At 44.3% G+C, this 16,657-nt stretch overlaps 1 protein-coding gene across 2 annotated transcripts in view; it reads right to left on the bottom strand.

Moving 5' to 3' along the window:
• Positions 1–14,310, bottom strand: part of LOC148428509 (adhesion G protein-coupled receptor L3-like) — a 136,961-nt gene extending 122,651 nt beyond the window's left edge. Inside the window, exon 1 of one of the 2 annotated variants that reach the window (XM_088439419.1) lies at positions 13,912–14,310. The gene's annotated coding sequence lies outside the window, so the exon portion shown is untranslated. The remainder of the gene's footprint in view (positions 1–13,911) is intronic. The other variant, XM_088439506.1, reaches the window with a different exon arrangement.
• Positions 14,311–16,657: the final 2,347 nt, after the last annotated feature.

A 16,657-nucleotide genomic window follows, 5' to 3' on the forward strand; every position in this document is an offset into this window, starting at 1 on the left:
GAACAACGCAAATAGAAAATAATAGCTCAAACACGTCAAATACCACGCAAATGTACGACGAAAATAAAGCTTATGTGTGAAGTACGATCAAATGAAACCTACTGCATCCGTGCTTGATAATTCAGCCATGACGGCGTCAGCTAGCATCCTGTCGGACGAGCGCGGCCGTCGGCAAACCCGGAAACGCAAGTGCGTCATCGGTAAAAGCGAAAGTACTTCTATCGGTAAAAACTTTCCTTTACACAAACAAAAGAATAATCCTCCGTCGACTACAAATATTTAAAACTTTTGAGACTATTTTCTTAGTGTTATTTAAAGCAAAAAACACGTTGTTAAATCAGCCTTAGAGGCAACACATTTACAGTACATTGATTTCTTCGTATCGGCCGGTGCCGACGCACTGTACGTTAAATTTCGAAATATCGGCCCCGACAATCGTCAATCTCTGTTCAATATTGTTTTGGAGGACAGTTGATTCCATTTTGCATGTTTTTAAATCCGCTTTCAGGTTCACCCGTGTTGGATTCCAATCTTTGTGTCTGCCGTCCCAGTTTTCTTTGTTATGTTTTAATTCATGCTAATTATAGAACTTAAATAATATTATGACAAAGTTAAGCACTCAACTCTTTTAATTTAATTTCTTTTACCCGCCATCTGTTTATGAAAACCGTACCACGGCACCAAACGCGGCGTACATATGTTGACGGTATTTCCCCTCCCCCGACCCGGTCGGAAATGAGCTTCGGGGTCATAAGACGGCCGGGGCATATTTTGCACGCCGTTAAAGTTGCAGGCGAAAACAAATTGCGGCGGCGTGTTCGCAGACGCGGCGAGACAGATGGCCACCGGAGCGGGGTTTGTTCCGCGTGACCAATCGGCGCATCTGCTGGGATGCTCTCGAGAAAACGGGCGAAACAAACAAACAAAAGCGGACGGCGCCGGGGATGTGGGAAAAAGCCTCCTTCACCGTTCGGCATGGCCGGAACCCATAAAGCTCAACTGAGCACGAGCCTTAAACTTAACCCCCTCGCGACGAAGGTGAAGGCCCGACGGCAAACCCGACCCCCTTGTTATGGGGGGACGGCGTGAACGAAAGCCTGGGAAGTCGAACCGATAATCCCTTTGTTGTGGCTTGACAAAACTCTGGAGAAAAATGCACCGAAAATTCACCCGCGTAAGCAGAGTCTACGCGCAAGCGGGATTCTTGCAAAACGGGCGGTTGCTGACCGCGATCTGGAAATGTTGTTTCATGTTTCGATTCATTTGTTCTTGATTTGAAAGAAGAAAAACCACAATTGAGGACCAGAGTTAGACTATTTTATAAGCAGTGTTATCGATTCAGGTGTCAAAAATATTTTGGGTTATTTTTTCCTCGTCTGAGACAAAATGGCTTAAAATAGCTCTTCGAATATCGGAGGTTGCCTGCAGACCATAATCTAGCAAGGTTGCCTCATGTTCCAATTGATTTGCTTTTAATTTGAAAAGAAATATTTGCAAACCTCTGGTTTAGGTGTTAAATTCTTGTTACACGCAATTTTATGCTCACGTTGGATGTCAAAAACATTTAGTGGTTCGTGGTGGGGGTTTTTTCCTTGTAAAAGACAGTAAAAATGTCTCTTTGAATATCAACGGTTGTTGACGGTAATCTAGCAAGGATACTTCACATTCCAATTGATTTGTTGATCTGTTGAAAACCGCAGATTTAGACTTTGTTTCTCTAGTCTCACTTTTGATGTCAAAAAGTGTTTTTTTTTTCCCTGTAAAAGGCAGTCAAAATGTCTCTTTTGAGCTCGAGGTTGCCAGCCATGTTACTTAATGTTCCAACTGATTTACTCTCAATTTTAAAAGCAACTTTTGAAAAGCGCTGACTTGTACGTTTCATTGTTTTTACAAGCAGCTTTATCCTCACACTGGATGTCAAAAAGAGTTTGTGGCTCCCAGTGTTTTTTTTCCCCCCCTGTGGAAGAGTCAAAATATCTGTTTGAGTATTATAGGTTGGCGACCCTTGCTTTTGTCTAAACATATCCCTACCCCCGTGGCGGCTGGGCCCAGAAGCCTTGTCCTACCCTGTCATCGCCGTTACAGATGTCAGAAAGAAAACGGTCTCTGGTGTTTGCCTAGCCTCTGTCCGGAACTGCCCGGACTCCTTTTCTTTTCCTAATTGGATGCGAGGTGGCTATGACTGGTTTGCTGTCCCCAGGGGGGGGGGGGGGGGGGCGGGGGGGGGGGGGGGGGGGGTCTGAGCCCTCCTCCCCGTCCGCCTGCAGTGCAGCGATAGAGAAGGTTCCAATCGTCTCTCGCCGCCTGCAGCGTATCCACAGAAGCAAAGGGGGCAAAATCGATGCGCAGAAATCGCTTCATTCTTGCTCAATTTCATGCCGCCGGCGTAATTAAAAGTGAGTTCCGAAGCGGAGCTCTCTGAAGATCGTTATGACATCATGTATGCAGATGTTGCATCTAGCGAATGCGCTCGCACGCTAATTAGACGCAAAGCAAGAAAAGACCAAAAAAACAACAACAACCGAGAATGCATCCGTCAAAAGCAAAGCCAAAGCTCGTTAGCAATTTTTCACAAGTTTCAGCGACGATAACGCGGACCGAGAGGCGTAAATTAGCAAATCACCTGCGTGTCACGGCCGGAACCGAGCCGCAGGACCAATTATTTCTGCCGCGCCGCAATCGCGGAAAAAAAAAGAAAAAGACTCTCCGGCTGCGTTCCGACACAAAGCTGCCTCTCCTCTCTTCTCCCCAAAACATAAACAAGATTAGGGGAGCCTGGCCTTTGGCGGCGCTCATTAGCGACACCTTGGCTAAATGGACCAGTGGCGCCCAATTGCCAAGAAGTGGCGCCTGGGAGACAATCGGGGAAACGGCTGAATAGATAAAGAATAAAAAAAGGAACAAAGCCATCCTTGTTGTCTTTGCCAATCAATGGCGGCTCCTTCATTAGGAGGGCCCGTTCTGCGCTGGGAATTCAAAGAAAAAGGCAACGACGGACGTGATTCGGCCGGCCGCAACCGCGCCGAGCTTATTAATCATTACGGGCAGAAATTCCATAAAGAGTTGACCCGCGTTGACCCCGCTCGTCCTTTGTTGGGCGCGCACGCCAGTCGATGCGGAATGGCCCGCGCCTGTTTGCTCTCCGCCGCCCGCCGTGACTTTTAACAACATTTATTATGTATGAGAGGGTAAAAGGGGTCCGCGAGAAGATTATAAAAGCTTAACATTTTGATGAGATTAATCCCCCTATCAATCGTCGCCTCGCGTACAATAGTGGGCTAATTATGGCGCGGATAACATTTATATCGCCGGCCGCGTTGGAGAGCCGTAAAAAATATACATTGACGTCAAGGAGCGCTAAAGAGACGCCGGGGCGGGGGGCGCGGCCTCCGGGATGGAAAACTGGCCAACTGGCCGCGGGACAAGTTCGATCTGACCGTTTGTCATTCTCAGCTCTTGATCTTTACATCCAAGTCGGGCTGCGCGATTTTAATCGCGATTATTTTGGTCAATCTTGAAATCACCATTAGTCATCACGTTTGGTCAAACATGTCTATTTGTTGCCGTTTTTTGAAACAAACAGTATGTAAACAAGGCTTCCTGGCATTAAAACAGATCCACACTTGGCACATAGGGCAACACAGCTTACTTACTGCAAAGCGATGAAAAAAATGAAGCCGACTTAGAACCAAGCACATTATTCACTTTGAAGCAAATGTCAGTTCAAACCGAATTTATCCAAATGTTTAGCAAAATGGGTCTAAACTGACAGCTAGCACCGTATATATTAGGAATCAGGTGAGAAACTCAATGCCGTTTCGCACTGGTAAATATATTAGGGTGAGATAAACAGTCGCTTTCGTCACGCAAACATGTAGGAAATATTACCCCCTGGTGGTAGGATGATAAAGCGCTTGATTTGACATGAACTGTAGCCAGCTTTTTAAATGTTATCTCTCTGAGGATCATCTTAATTCATCCTGGCAGCTAATATCGTGATCGCGATTCAAATTTGATCGATTGTGCAGCCCTAGTCAAAGGCCTTTCACGTCATCGAAAAGCATTGAAATGAGACACTGAAATTTCACCCAGATGGTGAGCACGTGTTAAAGTTTAACATGGCACGACCACTAAGGCCTTGTCTGCACTTAACCGGGACTACTTAAAGCTGCATATTCTCCCCTCCCCTCTTTGCGTGTGAAAAATTCCGCTTTGTTGATTGAAAAACAAAAAACTCTGCCACACAAATCCGCATAGTGCTGTTTTATTCATTTCCAAGCATGCCTCGCCTTTAGGCGGCCGTAGTGTCGCCAGATTCTGGCCAAGCAGAGAAAAAACATCCGTTTCTTGACGTTCTTACGACACGTCCTCATTTGCGGGAATCCCGGCATCGTCAAAGTTATAACACTACGAGGAGCGTGCCATCCCTTGGCTAAATTACTGCGAGAATGACGCGGAAGAAAATTGTCGATATACCGCGCAAGGGTCAAGTAATCGTTGAATTATTTGCCGACGAAAAACATCGAGCGCGACTCGGCAGCTCCACTTCCTGACCTTAAAAACCTTCTAAATGATGGGACATCCCGCTGAACGTCCCTTAAACGGAAATAGCCTTCTCCTATTCATACTTGAGAAGATTTAGTGAACGCAGGAGTGCCTCGGCGGGCGGGTGATGAAAAGGTTTTCACGCAGGTGGATAACGCCACAATGGAGCCGGTATCATGCACGTCCTTTTCTTCTGCCTTTAATTAAAGCGGGGTACATCTGAAATGCATTAAAGGAGGACGCGTTGGTCGACTTTATCAGAATCTGATTCCACTTGTAGCTTCCGAATGAATTGCTGCGCTTTTGACTCGGAGCAAATTGATTCTTCCGATCAATAGCCTCAGATTGGATTGGGGGGCTCGCGAGGTGCGGTTCTTCGCGGACCTTTGGCGCAGAGGTAGGGGGAGCGGATTTCAACCCCCCGCCGTTGCGCTCATACGTTCCGTACCGCCGCGTGAGCTCTCGGCGCAAAATAAACAATCCCCGCCGGCCCTTTGTCACCTCCGGAGCGGGGACGCTGGCATTGATGCGCCGCCCCACTGGAGCAAAGCCGCTTTAAAGGACTGCGCATTTTCGCCTCACCTTGGAACTGATTGACTGCCTGGGAGCCGGCGTTTTGAAAAGTGCTGACGGCTTTTGTTTGTTCGCGCAGGCGGGCCGCGGACGGGGATCCGTCCGCGTGTTTTACGGCCGCCCGTCGCCGCCCGGGTCTGCGAGCGAGCGACGCTCGGCGGGCACCGAAGGTCATGAAAGGAAAATGGCGCGGAAAAGAAGTGGGCGTTCCCTAGCTAATGGCCGACTGTAAGGGACTGACGTTTTAGCGACGGGCTGCGGAATGACGAAAACAATTTGGAAATGACCCGCTGAGCCGGACAGGGCGGCGCATTTTGTTGGTCCTTTGAATCCGTCGTTATACAGTAGAACAACAAAATCGGATTTGCAGCCAGAAATTTTTACAACAGGGGACTTTTCACTATCGAAAATCTATTTCATTAACAAGAGAAAACGTGTTGAGCAAACTCAAATCTGACAAAAACAAAACCATCCAAAAGAGAAAGAAAGAAATCTGCAGTAAGCATTCATTTTCATACTTCCATCAATTTCTTGCATAATGGCTTTCACTTTGCTTCGCCCGTCTTTCATCTTTGTTACTTTCGTCCTACCTTCAAGTTACGCTTGGTTTAAACTTGACGCGTTGGCGAGCGCCACGCGTCAAACGACGCGATCCGGGCAACTCCACCCCCTCCGCTCGGACGAACGATTGCTTGTGGAAATTCGCTGCTACAAACTCCTTTATGATTGGTCTGAAAAGGAGTACCGTGATCTAAATAACGGAAACAACTCCTGGCGAGCACCGCGACGGGGAGGGATGAGGGAACCGACTAGGATTCTCTCGCTCCGTTATGGAGTAGTGTTGGTTGTGGGCTGTAGAGTGCATTTACTGCCCCCTATAGCATGGGAGAGTATCGTCCCACTGAGGTGGGAAGCCGCTCCGACTATTAAGTGCCAGCACCTCAAGTATATATTTATAAACAAATGTAGACTTTTGCTGCAGACTTGTTCCCATGTAAATTGCTTCAAAATTGGAGCATAGAAAGCATATCAACATTTCAAACAGGGTGTTATAAAAATGTGAACTGTAAAAAAGCATTTATAACTGAAACGCACAGGAAAAAATGGAAGGATTTGCAAGGCCGATTAAGTTATTTTCTTTTTTCGTCCCCAAAAAATGAAAACTCGCGGTTTACGCACTGTATAAGGCGCACCGTATTATAAGGCGCGCTGTCAGCTTTTGAGAAAATCGAAGGCTTTTAGGTGCACCTTAATAGTGCGGAAAATACGCTACTTGTTTCAGCATTTGGCCAAGTGACATTTTTCTGTCGTAACGGCAGGCAAGTTTTCCTAAAATGTCACGACTTTTCACATTCTTTTTTGAAATTCCGAGTTGGGCGCAGCATTTCCTTTCCGCCCCGTGAAACAAATGTCAGCGTCGCCACCTTTCACACGGAGGAAGAACGCAGAAAAAAACGGGGAGAATTCATCACTTTGCCTTCCCTTTCTCTCGCCGTTTCAAATGACGGCGATCTATGAGGTCTCCCGGGTCCAAACGGTAAATTTTTATGATTTGTTTTTTCTCTCCCGTAGATTACGCGCAACGCAGGAGAATCTACCGCGGCCCCGGAGCGACAATCCGCATTGAATTCCCATCGGGAATATGCGCGTTTGACTTGATGGTCGGTCCTAACAATGTGTAATATCGACTCGTCTCGGCGGTTCCGCTCAACGAGCAGAACCCTTGCGATTGTCAGCGCTTGCTATGATGTGTTGGTGACTGGCAAGCGGGATTCCTTAAGCTGGTCGCCGCAGGACTGTAATCAGTCATTATGTCAAATGGCGGCCCCGCGAGTGCCACCGCAGCTCATTCAGCCAAATAATAAGCGGCGCGCGCCGCGACGTAGGTAGTGAGAGAGCCTCCGCCGCAGGCTCTTCCTACTCGGGGACATTTTTTTTCATTTCCTTTTTCTCCCCGTGCAGTGGACGGACTATTTTGGATGTTCTTCAAAGCCCCGCTTGACAAAAAAGGCCCCTCCAGGTCGCCTGGCATTCAAACAATTTCACAATCATTGCGGGGGCATTTTTTTTTCGGTCTCGGGTCTCGGTCAGGTAACTCGATCTTTATGAAGAAGAAATTAAATGTGTACGCATGTTCCGGTTTTGGCGTTCTAGAATATATCCACTTCCGCTTTCTGCGGTGAGATGGTTATCGATGAGAATTGCATAAATATACCTAAAATTGTACCCTTTTTTAACATTAACACAAGAAAAAAACTATTTAAACCCACTTTCAGAAAATGCTAACTTGATTTTTTACATGGTCTATACAGGTTACAGCTTATTCTGAATCTGAAAAAAAACAGTTTGAAGCACATCAAAGTGCATGGAATAAAAAAAAAATCTAGCAAAGTAATGAACTGTACCCTTTTTAACATTAACAAAAGAAAAAAAACTATTTAAACCCACTTTCAGAAAATCTGAATCTGAAAGAAAACAGCTTGCTGTGCATCAAAGTGCATGAAATAAGAAAAAAAACAACAAAGTAACGAATTGTATCCGTTTTAACATCAGCTACAAAAGTCAACTTTACAGACTTCTTACAGGCTTTATACAGTTTACGACTTATTCTGAATCTAAAAAAAATAGTTTAAAGTGCATCATAGTGTCCAATAATAAATAATAGTCCAGTCATTTAATCCCTGGTACGTATTTACTTTTTTTTTTCAAATGTTTGGCAACAGGAAGGTCTAAAACAATCTAGTATTAAAGTAATCAATTACTTTAGGTAAATACGGACTAAAGTAATTTATGACTATCGTGCTTTAGTTGGTAATCGATTTTGGATTGATTATAATTAAGTAGCAAAGTAAGTGCCTGTTGCTGCCGCTCTTCAAATAAGTGTCTCTTTCAAGTGTTTTGTTTTTCTTTCACAAAACATTTCTTTTACTATTCATTTCACTCCTAATGTTTTACCCCTAAACTAATTTGTGATTAGTGATACATTGTGAATCGTGTCGTACTCTAATTGTTTGAGTTGTGCGACAGTAAATATTGTCGAGGGGGTTGTGGAACAGTTCTTCATAAAGACTTGGTCTCCATTGCGAGAGCTGTCGAAAGACTCGTTTGGTTTGGGATCTGTTTGCGAAATTTCAGTATGATTTTTCTTTTGCATATTGTAAAACATTGTTTTACTCAAAACAAAAACTGCAATTAGTGATACGTTACAATTTATGCTACAAGTGTTTAAGGATGTCCAAACTATGGCCTGGGGGCCATTTGCGGTCCGCAGTCCCCATTTTTTGGCCCGCAGCGTATGCTAAATGTGTAATTTGACAAGATTGGCAATGCTATTTAATCAATAAGTAAAAAGGCTTGATGGTCGACGCCATCAGAAGCGCGGGGGGAAAAAACGATCTACGTCGTCAACTTGAACTGAAAGCTTTGACGCGGAGCAGTTTTGTCATGTTTTATACTGCGGACAAGGTGTCATTGCTTGATTGGTTGAATTTGACCGTGTTTAAGAAGTTAAGTGGGAAGATATTAAAGCGTAAAGAAAAAACATCCTGAGGGTCAAACCATTTTTGGAGCCGCAATAGTGCGACGTGACGGGCCGACAAGTCCGACCGGCGTTATCGAAGGAGCTCCGGACTCGCTCAACATTTGGCACGCGGTCGAAGGAGACTGTCGCCCGACGGTGAAATCAGCTCCGGCCGCTAATTAAATATCCATTGTTACGCCGGCGACCCGCTCGCTCGCTCGTCTCGTCTCGGACGCGGAATCACTCCGTGTTGGAATTGGCCCTCGGTGTCATTGAGCAATTTTCTAAAAGATATCTTGGGAAAGTCGCAGGCTGCTGTTTTAATTATCCGCGAGTCGCCCCCTGACGCGTTGTCAAGTCGTCTCCGGCGGAATCACAACTCTTAGTCACGCTCAAACGTCATCAAAGTGGTTAGGATCGCCGACCGTAGGCCGCGACCCCAAAATGTCCCCGAGGTGGCGTTCAGAGGTATCGGAAAAGGACGAAAGCCGCCTCCCGTCAACCTCTTTCCGAGCCGACGTAAGCGGGACATATTGGTCCGCGCCATTTTGCCGAGCTTTCCTCTCGGGTCGGGCCCGGCGGCCGAAACAAAGACGCGATGCTTCTCGCCGACCGGAGCTCCGAGGCGAGTTAATTTATGGCCCGTTTGGGAGGCGGCTTGGGGCCTGAATGCAAAATAAGGTGGCGCACCTGCAGCCGCATACAAATGAATGGAAGCGGCGCTCGGTGTTTTGGCCCCCCCTCGCCGAAAGCGCCGGGACCTCCTGATCCGACCGCTAATTGCCCGGCGACGGAGATGAAGCCGAGCCGCCGCGTTTGCAAATATCGGCTGCGGGATCGCAAATTAGGGGCACGACAAGCGCCGCCTCGCCTTTTCATCACATTAGCGAAATCGCCAAAGCCGAAACCTCCTCCGCATCCTGTCGAAATACGCGCTCCTTTTTCTTGCGTTTTGTCCAAGGAGAATGGCTCGCTTCCCGATGGAACGTCCGTAGCGTCGTTTTGCGGGAATTTGACAAAATTCTCACTACGCCTTTTTTTAAAGATAAACCAAACTGCGACGGTCAGTCCGCCGGTCCATTTATGGATTTTACCCAGCCGCGCTAGCGCCATGGCTCGGTCCGAGACGGCCCTCCGATTCATATGGCCGCGGAAGTCGGTTTAAAACTTATGCGGGAGCAGGAACTCTTTCTGTTTTTTTCTTTGTTTGTTTTTTCTTTTATCGCCCACTTTATTATTTGCTCGACGGTGGGATGTAGTCTGCTCGGGGAAGGGAACGGAACAAGAATTTGGGTGTGTAGTATTGCCTTGCATGCGACTGTAAAACTACAGAATCTTGAAATGACAAAAAATGCAGAAAAATGAATAAAAAAAATATTTGCAATACTTGATGGAGAAAGGAGCTACCGTAGCTTCTAAACTAGAGTTTAAAAGGAGTGATACTATAAAATGAAGGGATTTATTATACACAAAAACAGACTTTTAATGATGATTTGAGAGCTGCGGTATTATCAACAGTTGTATTTTATTCAGGTGATTTTTTTTTTTGTGAGAGTTTTCCAATGGCGTGCAGGTGGTGTACTCGGGAGATGGATGTTTTCTGTTTGGATTTGCAAGGCCTCGTTTGTCATTGATAAATATGAACATCAGTCAAACATCTGAAAATTAACATTCCGCGGCGTCGCGGCCATAAATAAAAAAGCCATCCAAAAGGAGCCATCAAAGCCGCTATTCTGACAGACTCCGGCTTTTTAAAGCGGGCCAGCATCTCACGCACCGCAGCCAATGATGACATATAAATGGAATAAATTTCGCAAACAGACGCCAGAAGCCACGCATTTTTTTTTTTTTTTTAATCAAGTGAAAAGTATTTTAATGGTAATTTGGCCACTATGTTTATGTATCTTTTTTTCTCAGAAAGCCATTTCCAGCTTGGGCTGAGGCAAACGGGCCAACGGGGCTCGTTGGGATGTTGCGCGCTCCCCGCAGAAAAGAGGCTTAGCGAGTCGGTTGCCACGGCGACCCGCTTGTTTGCTGGAATTCCGAGCTCCTCGGAAGGCTTTTTGGGAGGCCCAACACGCTTGCGGATTTAGTTTGTATTAATACCCAAGCAAACGGCCTCAATATGAAAAAGCTAATACGTGGCCCTGGAAAGGGAAGGCAACATTTGAAAGGATGACTCATGGGGAAAGGCGCAGCCGGGGAGTGCCAAAGAACAGAAAAATAGCAGCGGGGGGTGCCAGAACTCATAACTGATGCGTGCTTGGGCTATCTTTCAAGCACCCGTGGAAACATCAAAATAAAACTGGCGGAATGACGCAAAGATAAGACGCACCCGTGTATAAGGCGCACCTTTAATTTGGGGGTTAAATTCTGGTATTTTCCCATTATCGTGAAAAAGATGCACCAACGCTTTGGCGACAATGCGAAAACTAAAGCGAAACAGAACAAATCGCATCTTTTGTAAACTCCATATTTTTTTGTGTTCATATCCATAAGTCGTATATGTTTTGCGCGTTGAGTGTGTCAGATTTCCCACATTGAGTGCGGCCAGTGAACGCCTCGCCAGTGCAATGTTGCATGCGCTCCAAGCAGTTTTTACTTTACTTCGCAACGCAGCTCGAGTTCATTTGATCACAAATAGTCAAAATTGAGCAGCGTTCGTATTTCACCACATTTATGATTGTGTGTTTATGCCGAGAGGCCGCAAATAATAAACAAATCCAATGGAATACCTTTCCATGTTCTCTAACCGGTGCGCTCATCATTGAGTCAGCAGGAGACATCATAATCTTTAAATGACTTTTTCCATTTCAGTAATATTCCTGTGTGTCAACAAGGATGGACTCGGACGTCGGTTCGGCCTGCTCGCTTCTTTGATTGAAAATAACGCCATCACAGCCTCAGCGAACACTGGCTGCTGCTACAGGCACTTGCTGCCAGCGCCCGCCCTCTAGCGCCCTCTATCTTACTATTACGGTAAGTAAAAATACAAACGATATAAAAACGTGTGTCTTATATTTGGGGAAGTACGGCAATTGCTGCTCGGTCAAGTTTGCTGGATCTCCACTATATTGCCTAAGAATGTCAATCAAGGTCAAACTGGCCTTCATCCATCTTTGCTTTCGCGTCCTCAAAGAGGTGGCTGCAAAAATAGATGTTGTTGGACATATTTTTTTGGGGGGGTGAATCCACTCATGATTGACATGTAAGGTAGTTTTGCCGGGATTTATTTTTTCTCGTGGATGGCACAGATCCAAAATGACCTCCTCAAGCAAAATCTTACATTTGCGGGCATACTCTTGTGCCAAGTCAAACAACTGGCATTGGGGAATTATTCTTTTTTGTTAGGTTCTCGAAGGTAGCACTAAATTAGCAGTTACATTAGTAAATTATGTGTGTGTATACAGTATATATACAGTATATTATATATATATATATATATATATATATATATATATATATATATATATATATATATGAATGACTGTTTGAACTTTTTTGTGGGTCTACTCCTGCTTCATGCCTAGCAGAAGTCATCTTGCCCAAACAAACATGCATTGGGGAATAATTATTGAGTTTTTGTAGATTACAGAAGGTAGAGCCGAGCCGATTTGGTTAGTTTAAACAACAAGACGCGCGTTTGTTTAGGTTTTATGATGTGGCTTATTTAGACTTTTTTGTGGGTCTCTTGACAGAAATGCCGAGTTCATGTTGCTGGAATTAAATGATTTGGGGGTCTGATTTTTCTCTCTTTTTTTTTCTTTTAATTCTTCTTCTAAAGTTGCCTCACATGCTCCCTATGTCTTTAAGTAAATGGCGTCTTGCGACTTTTTTGTGGGTCTTCTCATGATTGACATGCTGACCAATCGGGGTCAGGGTCAGATTTTTTTTTTTTTTTTAACCCTTGTGCAATATTTTGACCATTTTTTTCTACATCATTCTTGATGTATTTTAGCCAAGGGATGGCGGTGTGAGAACTAAACGGTAGTGCCATGTTGAAGGTTGACATGTTGTAAACATCTGGGTGAAATTTCAGCTCCTTAGTGTTGAATCTAAAACGATGGGACGGGTCCAATATATATATGGCCAATATGGCCTTTTCAAAATAAAATCTTAAGATTTCTTTACGTGAATGGCTTCTTGAGATATTTTGGTGGGTCTACTCCTGATAGGCACTGCACCAAAAGGTGTTTTTTTTTTTTCATTCGAGAAGATGTAGCCAGCCAAACCTTATTCAAATTTTTAAGACGTTTTTCTCCCGATAAAACTACCGTGCAATGTTATGTTGCAAAGTAAAGCAAATTTTCAAGGCTCTTTTTTCTTTTCTTTTAAACTCAATGTATTAGCTACTATATTCTTCGAAGAAATTATTCTACTTCCATGCCACAAACCTGCTAGGTTGCCAACACAAACGTTTTGCAAATTAGCCAGCGCATTGGTACAGGTGTTTCAAATTTGGTAGCCCATGGACAAAAATCAGTACTTGAAAGCTCACAAATGTGAATTGGGCTATTGAGAATGAACAAGAAAGCAATTCCACGAGAGGGCATGGGCACCACAAGCTGTGACCCTCATCATACCGAGATGCCAAAACCATTTTTTACGTGAAACTGAATTGGGCCTCCAGAACCGTGTCACCGAGGAGCCACTGAGGAAATGTTTGAAGGAAATGTTGGCAAAATGGAAACACATGTTGTCCCTGCAAGAAATTATTTTTAATCTCGCGGTTTATGTCAAATGTTGATCAAATTGTGGAGCAGAAATGAATCCAGCCACTAATCTTAATACACGAACTCAAAGCACGTTTCATTTGTCTTGATCAAAGTTACCCTTAATAACTTGGTGCGTTCGGGTATCAAAAATGGCAACAGGGACACTTTGTGTCCAAAAAAAAAAAAACGCCAGTAAATCCAGCAGCATGTCATCTCATTCGGCTTCAAACTAAGGACGCTTTCGACTCCGCAAATGTCCAACCGTGGACATTTGACTCCACGATGACGCTTCTCTCGCTTCTCTCGTCAAAGGTTTTGCCTTTTAACTGGGCGCTTCGAAGCAACTTGCACTTTGACGGAGATTATCAGATGATGCCAGATGCTCCTCACTTTCCTCCACCGCGGAACGTTAAAAGCGGCGTAACGATGGAACGCAAATGGACAGCCCGAGTCCCCGCCAAACGTGCGAACGCGCGGACAGAAAGGCACATTTCGGATGTCCGCTGAATGCACCTTAGCGGCAATTAGAAGAAGAAAATGAAGGGCTGTCACACTCACCGCGTCCTCCTTGATTGCAAGCGGCGAGCTCCGAATGACAATCCAGAAGCAGGTCGATATCCAGCTCCGGTGTGGAAAGGGGGGGGGGGGGCGTCGCATCCACGCGCCTTACATCCCACGTGCCTCATAAAAAAGAATCAAACGCAACCAAAAAGGATATCCGGATTCTTATTTTGCTTGATTTGTTTTGTCCACCGACCGCGCGTCTTACGGGCCGAAGCACATTGTGTGCACGGTCTGAGTCGTATCCAGCGAAGACCGGGAGAGAGAGAAAAAGAGAGAGAGAGGTGGAAGTGGGAGGGGAAAACGGTGGATTGCCGCTCTCACCGTATACTCGGGCGTCACCTAGCAGCGAACGCAAAAAGCGCACCATCCACAGCCTCCGCACTGCTCAATTGCACACTGCATTGTTCGTGTTGTGCACGTGACGATGCAAGGACAACATGGCAATACGGTGTTGCATTAAAAAAAAACAACTATATATATATATATATATATATATATATATATATATATATATATATATATATATATATATATATATATATACACACACACACACACACACACACACACACACACACACATTTTCTAGAGCCGCTTATCCTCAGAAGGGTTGCAGGCTTGCTGGTGACTATCCCAGCTGGCTTCAGGCAGTAGGCGGGGGACATCCTGTACTGGTTGCCAGCCAATCGTAGGGCACACAGAGACCAACAAGCATTCACGCAGCCAATCACACCTAAGGACAATTTAGTATGTCCAACATACCTGCCATGCATGTGCATGGAGTGTGGGAGGATGCCGGAATGCCCGGGCTCGGGGAGAACATGAAAACTCCACACAGGAAGGCTGGGGTGAGGTAGATATGAAAAAAATTTTTTTATATATATATATATATATATATATATATATATATATATATATATATATATATATATATATATATATATATATATATATATATATATATATTATATATATATATATATATATATATATATATATATATATATATATATATATATATATATATATATATATATATATATATGAAATCAGAATGGACCCTGCTGAGCACATTGGAAAAATGTGTTGCATGGAGATGAATGACACCTAGAAATAGTTTTCTTTGAAAAACAAAAGTCGTAAGTCCGATCAGATGTACATTTGTTATCCCATAGTATGATATTTCATGAGATCAAATTGATTTTGTCTTGCCAGCGTGTTGATTTTTTTTTGGCATAGCACAAGCAGGCAATTGGTGCCCACCCACACTGGGCATTACATCACGGCGCCCACCCAAGACCAAAATGGAATGAAAGACGCCCATACGGTCACGAGCAGCGGCTTCCACCTCAACACGCGTAAAATACCACATTTTACGGGACACTATGCAACTATTGAAATAATCAAAGATTAGTGTATCTTACATGAATATGCGTATGAACTCAAATTCATACATCGTTTAAAGACTTCATGATGAGCACCCGTAAGACAGATTTTTTTCAGCTGTGCACTGAAAAATTAAAAAGAAAGTGATTAAAAAAAGAAAAGAAAAACAGGACAAATGGGAAAAATCAAATAGAAAATAGTAGTGCAAAATATATTAAGAAAAACACAAAGAAATAAAGAAAAGTTACGACAAATTAAACAGAGGAATGAAATCATTTTAAAATGGTTCGTAAATGTCACTGAGGACCAGCAGAGGTATACAGCAAAGGGACTTTGGGATTCTTCCCAGGACTGACTATTCCCACTGACCCATCCGGTCAGTCAGAATTCTGACTTTCAAGTCAGAATGCTAAATCAACTCTCAGAACTGTGACTTTATTTTCCCAAAAGTTGGTCAGAATTGTCAAAAGTCAGAGTTCTTACTTTTAAAGTCAAAATGCCGAAGTTTTCCTCGGAATTCGGACTTTAAAAGTAAGAACCATGCCTTAAAAATCTTTAAAAATCAGAATCTTGCTTTAAAATCAAAACAAACATGAGAATTTGGGCTTTGAAGTCGAAATTCTCGCTTTTTCAGAATTCCGATATTTTATTCTCAGAAGTCTACCAAGTCGGAATTCTGACTTTTAAGGTCAGAATGGTAAATTAATTTATAGAACTCTGAATTTATCCATGAAGTCTGTAAGTGATCTCAGAAGTCAGATTTCTGAATTGAAAGTCAGAATTCTGACTTTTTGAAACCTAACCCCGATCCGAATTTGACTTTAAAAGTCAAAATTTTGCCTTGAAATTGGAACCAACATGAGAATTCGCGCATCAACGTCCGAATTCTCATTTTAACGCCATGGGCGAGAATCGCCGCCATCTTTTAAGATACTTTCGTCGAGCGCCAGCGACGGGAATTCCGGTCAACTTTAAAAGCAAACTTTGAGACCATATGAGATAGGCGTTTATATGAAGGAAAAACACAACATCTCGTCAAAGGTAACCGCGTAATTAAGAAGGACCCGGAGGCCCGGCGGCCCTGCAAGCGATGAGATTTTTAGTGTTAGCGATAGCCATCTAATGGCGCGCTCGGGCTTTTATTGCATGTCGGCCTTTTGTGAATATCGACTGATTCGCTGGCGATGAATCAAAAGACGAGGCGGAGCGGCGCGCCGCCGCCGCCGTCGCCGCTTTAATTCAATCATCGGCGTAGACGTATTGAGCCGGCGAACCTCGGGGGCACGTCTTTATTGCATCATATGACTTCATGCACTTAACTGCTGGTCCTTCTCGCGGGGTGCGTAGCGCGCCC

Source organism: Hippichthys cyanospilos, chromosome 1, assembly GCF_059441005.1.
Source record: "Hippichthys cyanospilos isolate Australia breed blue-spotted pipefish chromosome 1, RoL_Hcya_1.0, whole genome shotgun sequence".
Classification (NCBI taxonomy): Eukaryota; Metazoa; Chordata; class Actinopteri; order Syngnathiformes; family Syngnathidae; genus Hippichthys; species Hippichthys cyanospilos.